Consider the following 9,356-nt stretch of genomic DNA (forward strand, 5'->3'; position numbering starts at 1 on the left):
AGAACCTGTCCCCAGGTCCCCCCAGAATGGTCAGCTCTAAGGGGAAGATGGGTCTCCCCAGCTCCAGCACATCTTCGGCTATCTCCACACAGCACCACGTGCTTACAAATACTTTTACTTTTAATCTGGGTAGTTAGGATTCAAGGGACATCCTAACATAGAGTATGTATAGCAGATTCTTAAAAAAAAATTTTTTTTTTAACTTACAGTTTCTGCCATACATCAACATGAATCAGCCATAGGTATACATATGACCCTCCCTCTAGAACCTCCCTCCCACCTCCCACCCCATCCCATCCGTCTACGTTGTCTCAGAGCACTAGTGTGAGTTACCTGCATCATACAGCAAATTCCCAGTGCCTATCTATTAACATATGGTAATATATATGTTTCCATGCTACTCTTTCCCTTCGTCCTACTCTCTCTTTCCCCCACTGGGTCTACAAGTCTGTTTTCTATATCTGAGTCTCCATTGCTGCCCTGCAAATAGGTTCATCAGTACCATCTTTTTAGATTCTACATATATGCATTAACATGATATTTGTTTTTCTCTTTCTGACTTACTTCTTAGGCTCTAACTTCATCCACCTCATTCATTAGAACTGACTCAAATGCATTCCTTTTTATGGCTGAGTAACATACCATGAGAAGACCATAACTGAAAAAGATGCGTGTATCCCAATGTTCATTGCAGCACTTTTTACAATAGCTAGAACACGGAAGCAACCCAGAGGGCCATCAACAGATGAATGAATAAAGAAGCTGTGGTACATATATATAATGCAATATTACTTAGCAGATTCTTTTTAAACCAAAACTTTTCTTTAAAAAGTAGGCCATCAACATAATATGTATGTGTATTCTTGCATAAACAAATAGTTATCAGCTTTAGAATATACTTAACTGCCTTCATTGGCACAGCTTCTGACCATTTCTATTGCAAGAGAAACTCCAACAAAGCAGATCCTTCTGAGGTCTTTGGGGTCCTAGTCTTTGCCAGCTTCTGCAGCATCTCCATCAAGTCAAGGGAAAGGATGCAGACAGTGTTATCCATTGTTGGTAACTCAGGGACAGAAAACATTTCAACTCATTCTCACCACTTAGTAAAGAAAACCTGGGGACCACCTCAGGTCCCTGTGTTCTATCACAAAACTAATTGAAATCTGTCCCCAGTGGTGACTCCTTGAAAAGCCAATCTGCTTGGGGAATGCAGGGCTTTTCCAGAAGGTTTTAAAATCTTTCCTGCACAGCTTTACAAGTGGTGCTTTGCTAACTCTCTTAACTCAAGCCTAAGTGAAAGTGAAGTCGCTCAGTCGTGTCCAAATCTTTGCGACCCCATGGACACCAGGCTCCTCTGTCCATGGGATTTTCTAGGCAAGGGTACTGGAGTGGGTTGCCATTTCCTTCTCCAGGGAATCTTCCTGACCCAGGGATTGAGCCCACGTCTCCCGCATTGTAGAAAGATGCTTTACCATCTGAGCCATCAGGGAAGTCACTCAAGCCTAAGCTACATGCAAATGGGCCATGTCAGGTTCCAGCTCAGTCAGCCGGGGTGGAAGAAGGAGCCTGCAGAGCTGGGTGAGAAACCATCTCCTGTCATGGAGAGCTGCCCCCTCTGCAGCTGGGACCCTTGGCAGAGAGGAGGACCCAGGACCAGGCACATGGGAGCCTTGTTTCCAGGAAAGGGAGAGCGGCAAGGCTGCGGTGATGTTGTTCAGTCGCTCATTCACGTCCGACTCTTCGTGACCCCATGAACTGCAACACGCCAGGCTTCCTGTCCTTTACTATCTCCCTGAGTTTGCTCAAACTCATGTCTGCTGAGTCTGTGGTACCATCCAACTATCTCATCCTCTGTTGCCCCCTTCTCCTCCTGCCTTCAATCTTTCCCAGCATCAGGCTCTTTTCCCAAGGCCGTGTCAGGGGTTAGAAAGGTACCATATCAGACTCCACCTTCCTTCCTTCAAAGCAGTCCTGCACTTTAGAACATAAAATGCATTTTGCTCAAGGTTTTGAAGATGAGCAGCTTAACAAACTGTTAAGTTTGTTTCATCTAATTAGAATAAGAAAATTGTTTTTTTCCTCTCTTTTCCAAATATTTACATTTACTATCTGAATCACAGTTTGGTTTGGGCAGCTGTGACTACATGATGTGCCACAGTCTGGCCTGAAACCACGATGGTCAAGGCAGGTGTGTATGTGGGTGGAGGAACTTTTTGAAAGAGGTTAAATCCCAAGACGTACACTTATCTCTCCCCAGTGTGAGTTCAGGCAGCAAAAATATCTACTGACAACCTCGATGGAGACCCAGGTGGTTATTCATTAAATTTGTTGGGGACATGGAGCTAAGAGAGCCAAGACGTGGAAACTTGGGAGCGGGGCTCTGAAAGTCAGTCGGAGGCTGAGGGCAGGCCCAGCCAGCCAGGTCTCCTGAGCAGGGACATGCTGAAGCCCTCCAGCATGGAAGGGATCAAGGGCAGACAGAAGGGTCCCATCTGCTCAACTGGGGTATGGATACATGGTGTTTGTTATATATCATCCTTTGTATTTTTATATCTTTGAAAATTACATAATATGTCAAGTGTGCAAATGATGGAGGGCTTCCTGGTTGACCAGAGGATTAATGGAAATTAGGGGAAAACTGCCACCATCTAGGGTCCCTCTGCCTCTCTTGTCAACCAGCCGTACCTGCACCTCCACGGTTGCTGTCGCTTCACAGCATCCCTGTGTGTGAACTGCTCCGTCCTCTCTCCCCATGAGGCCTCCACTCCACTGCAGCACTGACTATATCTAGCCAGACCCCCATGAGCCATGCCCCATGAGCACTGAGAGAGAAGGGAGGTGTCATCAGAATGACCAAAGTTATCTATCAGTCCTGGGAGCAGCACTGTGTAATAGGTGGAGCATGCCCTCCGGGACCAAACAGACCTTGGTGAGACTCCTTCCAAGCTCTGCTCCTCTCAGGCCATGGCCATGGGGGTGATTACCACTCTGAGTCCCTGTTCCCACATCTGTAAAGGGCTAACAGCCAAACTGTTGTGAGGCTTAGAGATGGCCAATGCAGAGCCTCTAGTCCAGTCCAGCCCGGAGCGGGGGTGGACATCCAGAGAGACTATCTTCAAGCCACGTCATCTGAGGAGCAGTTGGAGAATGCAGGGCTGCTCGCGCTGGAGAAAAGCATGACTGTCAAGGTTCATATGGCACAGATCCAGTGGGACAGGTTAAGGTGAGAAAGGAAAGAACTTTGCAAGGATGAGTGAATCCCCAGTGGGTAAACTGATTTGAGGGGCAGCAACCTCCCTATCTCTAGAAGGGCCCAGCTAAGATCTGCTCCTCAAAGGCTACACAAATTTTCCCAGCCCATTTGGGCCAAAATGTCTACCACTGAACTATTACTGGCTTAATCTTTACCTTAAAAATTAGCATAGTTTTTAACTTAAAATCCTTCCTTAGCCTTAATCTGAGCAAAATAGCCATTAAAAAAATAGGTTTGATGTCATACCTTTATTTTTAAAATACACATAAATAAGTATATATGTAACTATTAAAATATGTCCTGCCTAAAAACCATTTACCTCACCACTATGAGCAATATGCTCTCCTAGATCTGAATTGAGACTAAATATGCTCCAGGGGCCCCTTCCTGGTCTGTGATTCTGTTATCTAAAGGCTGCCTGAATACTGATAATGCTCTTAGTTCTTATCGCCCTTTCTGGTCTCCCAAGCATGTTCTCATCTGTGTATTTCATCTAATCCCCATGACAACCCTGAGGGCGGGCTAGAGAAGTCACAGATGGAGCCTGAGCCCCTGCAGCACAGGACGCTCCCAAGGCCCTGTGGATAGGGTCAGAGAGGGCCCGAATCAGAGCTCAGGACTCCCATCCCCTGCCACCTCCTTCTATTACCACATGCTGAACAGCCAAATCCCTTCCTGTACTCTCCAAAATCTCATTAGCAACATAACCCACATCCAAATCACGATGTTTTATCCATCTAGGTGGCCAGATGCCAGCTCTGTAGATGAAAATGTGCCCCTCTGAGCAAGTCACCTCATAACCAATGGTAACCCGCATTGTCATTTGGCCACCTGGCCATCAGCAGTTTCCACTGACTAAAGCTATCAAAAATACTAAAGGAGGTGGTCCAGTGGCTGAGACTCCGCCCTTCCAACGCAGGGGACCCAAGTTCATTCCCTGGTCAGGGAACTAGATCTCACATGCCACAACTGAGTTCATACACCGCAACTAAAGATCCTGCATGCCACAGCGAAGACCCAACACAGCCAAATAAATAAATATTTTAAAAAACACGAAAGGACAATGATAGGGACATTTAAAAGCTAAATACACACTGCTACTTCATGACCCCTACAATGCGGATGACTGCAGAAAACTGTCTTGGATCATGCCAGTGGGCAACAGACCCTGGGCTCAGTGGTGAGGCTCAGCAGATGGCCGGGGTGGGGAGGTGGAACATGCAGCACCAGCCTCATTATGGCAGCAAGAATGTTACCTGGAAGACTAGAGATGGGCACCAAGGGATGCACAGCAGATGCCAAGGAGTGCAGTGAGGATGTCCCCCTGGCCTTAACAACGTCCTCTGTTGTCTGAAGAGGGGACGGCAGCACTACGCTCTCAGAGTTCCACAAGACAGATCTGCTGGCTGAGGGCATGGACTTCCTCTCATGGCTGAGAATTATGCCTGTCCGGCTCCACCACGACAGCCTGCTGGCCTGGCTGGGAGGTCAGAGCCTCAGAGCAGGTCCTCAGTGAACAGTAGTGAAGCAGGGGATCTAGCCTGGGATCCAGGGCTCATTTTCAGAGATCCACAAATCTCCCAAACTGTATGCCTAACTTCATACATCCAAGCAACGTTTCTCTGGGTGTCTCACTGGCATATTAAAGAAGTAGTGGCCCAAGAAGGTAAAAACCATTGCTCTGAACACTCAGCCTTCTTGGCTGCCTGTGCTATGCAAGAACTTGCTGGAAATGGCACTAATATCCCATCCCTGTACAGAGACAACACCAGGGTTGAGAGCATCTTTGGGAGATCTAAACTCTGCTTAATCCACTATTACTTGGGTTTTGTTATTTGCAGCCAGAAGCATCCTTCTTTTCTCCCATCCCCAGACAAAGGTAACTGTACCTTCTAGCTAGTCAGATACCTGCCCCAGGCCTGGCAGGTGTGAAGCCTTTGGAACTCAATGCACACTTTTTTGGACACTTAAGAACATCCCAACTTTGCACAAGAATGTGTTCCCATATAGTTCACACACGTGTGTTTTGTGAAAACTACATGATATTCACGAGCAGGTATGTTTCCAAGTGCTTCCAGGGAGGCATACTCCTTATGGGGCATTTCATAGGGAGACAGTGATGACACCAGATGTGAAATATAAAATGGAGGTCATATTTCCCCGAGAAGTTACTTGATCCAGCAGGCTGGTCAACTTGTGAATCGCGCTGATATTAAACCCAGACACTCCAGGAACTGGTTCAGTCCATCAGAGCCCAGAAGTCTTCCCTGGTTCCACGTGATCACTCAAGCTCAGGAACCAATCCCAGGGATAATGGACTTGTCTCTCTCTAAACAACTCAGATCAACCGAAAGTGTGAAATACCTGTGGTTAGAGCAGGATACTGGATGCTTGGGGCTAGTGCACTGGGACGACCCAGAGGGATGGTTTGGAGAGGGAGGAGGGAGGAGGGTTCAGGATGGGGAACACATGTATACCTGTGGCAGATTCATTTTGATATTTGGCAAAACTAATACAATTTGTAAAGTTTAAAAATAAAATAAAATTTAAAAAAAGAAAAAAAAAAGTTATACCTGTCACAAAGATATCTTAGGCAAGTGAAAACATAAGTAGTGGCAAATACACAGAGCTGGCAGCCCTGGACAACTGTCACTTGCCTCACCAGTGTTCAGCAGAGGGCCTTGACCGCCCCCCTCCCATAAGGAAACACTGAAGTAGAGGGGTAAGGGGCAGTTTCTGCTAGAGCTCCTGGCTTACACAACACCCACCCCACCCCCATAGAGGCTGGCAGACCCTGTAGCTTGCAAAACTCCAGAGCATCAAAGCTTCAAACCTCCTGACCTATCAGAGAAAGGACAAACTACACCCTAATCCACAGACAGAGAAGCTAACTAGCTGCTAGGAATGAGAAGAGACTGAGGGTCAAAATCATGACCCAAAACATTTTCAGTCCCCTAGTCAGCAGGGAAATGCAATTTATAGGAAATTGGGAGATTTACAAAAATGTTAGCCAGCTCAAGTTTCTTTCCTGGGAAGAGAAGTAGGAGCAACTCTAAGAATTGTCATGGTGAAAACGCTTTGTTTGCTGCAAAGCCCCTGACACGTGTCAGTTATTAATACCAGCAGCTCACCACCCCACACTTGAACCAAGCAGTGAAAGGCAACGGAGTCAAAGCCTAACACAGGCTGCACCTGGAGCCATGAAGCCAGGGCAGCCAGACCCTCCCCAGAGGGGCTGGAGAGCTGAGGGTCTACATGGACCCTAGATAGGATCTTGGGCAAGTTACTGACTCTTTCTAGCCCCTGTTCCCCATTTGCATGGGGGTAATAAGAAGACCCTTCTGGAGTCTCGTCAAATGATGAGCAAGCATATACACGTCAAGGGCCTGGTCTGTGAAAGCCCTGCTGGCAGCTATTATTACAGTGGAGCTTCAGGGCTTTTTGGTCAGCCTTCTTCATCATTCCTGCTGTGAGGAAGATCACTCTTTTGAGGCTACAGTTCTGAGCCTTGTCAGTTACACTTTCTGGTCAGGTCCAGGACACAGTGTGAGTCTTGGAGGGGCAAGAACCATTCTAGCCCAAAGAGGTTTACTAGGAGTAGGGGCTTGGGGTGGGGGTGGGGGTGGGGGCGGTAAGGAGGGACAATCCCAGAGCTCAGGGATCAGGGCCCACATGAAGTGGCCCTTGTCTGCCTCTCCAGACTGGCCTCTGGCCCCAGCCAGCACAGACCTCAGCTCCAGCCACAGAGTCTATCTGGGTGTCCAGTGCCCATGCTCCGCCAGGCATCACCTCCTTTAGGAGGCCTTCCCTGACCCTCCACGCTGTCTGTTCCCACAGCCCCTGTGCTCCCCTGATCCCAGAACCGATACACAGGGTTCACTTTGCACCCCTACCTTCCCCGCGGCACAGGATCTGGCACTGTGCCCCACACGCAGTGGGCGCCCCTGCAGGTCCCATTCAATGAATGAGCCGGGGCCCCTGGTGGTGGTGACCAGAGCCCCAAGCCCCGTGGCGCCGCAAAAGACTGTTAATGCAGCAGCCTGCTTTTTATCATTCAGACAAATCTGACAACTCTCTCGGCAGATCCCTGCCCTCGTTAACGCCCTTCTAAAAATATAAAGAGTCACCACCAACCCTTCCCCATCCCACTCGAGACCCGCCGCCCACTCCCCGCGGGTTCTCGCCAGAGGAAAAAGAAACCCAAGGGCGGTTACCATGAAAGGGGCTTTTTAGGTGGTGAGCAGGCCCATCTCACTGGGGTCCGGATCGTCGCCGACTTCCCGATCGCACACCGTTACGCTGGAGCCTGCGATGGGGGAAAAAGGCCAGTCCCAAAGCGCCGTCCTCCGGCCCGGCCCGGGGCGGCCACACCTCCCGCCCGGAACAAAGCGCCCGGCCGATCCCCTCCCTCCCAGCCAGCCCCGACCTCTCACCGCGCACTCCAGCCCAGCTTGGCTCCGGCCTCAGGCCACCTCCTCCATGCCCGCGCCAACCAGAAGACAGCGCCGCGCCCTCCGGGCCCCGCGGCGCCCGGACTGACGGCTTTGGGCCCGCGGCCTGCCGGCCGCTTCGGCCGGTCCCCGCCCCGGTGCCTCCTTAAAGCGACCGCGCAGCCCGCGCGCGCCCCAGCCTAGCGCCCGGCGAGCCGCGCATTCCTTATATTGCAACAGCGCCTGCTAAAAATAGAGCGCCGCCTCCGTGGGCGCTGGGGGGGCCGGGCCCGGCGCCGCGACCCTGCCACCCCCGCGGGCCCCAGACTCCCAGGACGCGCGGCTCACGAGGTTTGTGCCACCTGCCCCGAGCTCCGGGGACCCAGCAGGGCGCGCGTACCGGGCCTCCCCCGCGGCCCCGCGCACTTACCGGGGTCCGACCACTGGCTCCTGGGAGCTGGCTTTAAGGTGGACGCCGAGTGGGAATTCGCCCGGGCCTCTTTAAGAGCCTCTGCGCTCCAGCCTTTAAATCTCCGCTCCCGCCCGGCCAACTTCGGAGCCTACAGACGCCTCCCCTGTCCTAGGCGATCCCAGGCCGCCACCTTAACCGCATGCCCTTCGAATCCTGGGCCATGTTTCTTCCTAGATCCCGTCTCCAGTGTCGCTTCCCGAAGGCCCTGTCGGTGCCGGTTCTTGAGCCTAAAGTTCGTTCAGAGAGAGGCGACGGACGGGGACAGGCGACACTCGCGATCCATTTCATCTTTTCAGTTCCGCTGACTCCTCTCCATCGGCGTCATTTTCCCCTGCTTTTAAAAACTGAGATATAATTCACACACCAAAAAATTACAGCTTTTAAAGTGGGCAATACAGTAGTTTTTAATTTATTCACAAAGTTGTACAACCATCACCATTACCTAGTTCCAGATCATTTTCATAACACCACCTCCCCTTTAAAAAAAAAGAAGAAGAAGAAGAAAAAAAGAACCCATTTACAGTTACTCCCCATTCCCTCCTCCTACCGGCCGCTGGAAACCACTAATCTACTTTCTGTCTCTATGGATTTGCCTACTCAGGACATTTCATGAAAGTGGAATCATACATGTGGTCTTTTGTGACCCAGCTTCCTTCACTTCACAGGATTTTTTCAAGGTTCATCAACGTTGCAGCATGTAGCAATGCTTCATTCCCTTTTGTGATTGAATAGCATTGGGTTGTGTGGACACACTACCTTTTATCTTTGATTAGCTGATGGACAGTTAGACGGTTTGTACTTTGGGGCTATTATGAATAAAACTGCTATGAACATTCATGTACAAGTCTTTGTATGAACTTATGTTTTCATTTCTCTTGGGTATATACCTAGGAGTAGAATTGTGGATCATATGCTATGTTTGACTTTTTGAGGAACTCCCAAACTGGTTTCCAAAGCAGCTGCTATTTTACATTCGACCAACCATGTATTAATGTTCCACATCTTCACATCCTCACCAGCAATTGTTATCATCTGTCTTTTTGATTATAGTCATCCTAGTAGTGGGGATGGGGGAGTGGTATCTCACTGTAGTTTCGATTACCAGTGTCCTTTATTAAAAGATTTTTTTTAAATGTGGACCATTTTTAAAGTCTTTATTGAATTTGTTACCATATTGCTTCTGTTTTATGTTTTTATTTTA

At 49.3% G+C, this 9,356-nt stretch overlaps 1 long non-coding RNA gene and 1 other non-coding gene across 2 annotated transcripts in view; one reads left to right on the top strand and one right to left on the bottom strand.

Moving 5' to 3' along the window:
• Positions 1 to 7,894, bottom strand: part of LOC102391353 — a 29,324-nt gene extending 21,430 nt beyond the window's left edge. The window contains exons 1-2 of the transcript XR_006641315.1: positions 7,687 to 7,894; positions 7,468 to 7,559 (exon numbers count right to left, since the gene is read on the bottom strand). This is a non-coding gene — a transcript (uncharacterized LOC102391353). The remainder of the gene's footprint in view (positions 1 to 7,467; positions 7,560 to 7,686) is intronic.
• A 5-nt stretch (positions 7,895 to 7,899) lies between these two features.
• LOC112586483 lies at positions 7,900 to 8,999 on the top strand. Its single transcript, XR_003110928.3, has 2 exons — positions 7,900 to 8,034; positions 8,330 to 8,999. It is a non-coding gene; the product is annotated as an uncharacterized LOC112586483 (long non-coding RNA).
• Positions 9,000 to 9,356: the final 357 nt, after the last annotated feature.

This window comes from Bubalus bubalis, chromosome 1, assembly GCF_019923935.1.
Source record: "Bubalus bubalis isolate 160015118507 breed Murrah chromosome 1, NDDB_SH_1, whole genome shotgun sequence".
In the NCBI taxonomy this organism is placed as follows: domain Eukaryota; kingdom Metazoa; phylum Chordata; class Mammalia; order Artiodactyla; family Bovidae; genus Bubalus; species Bubalus bubalis.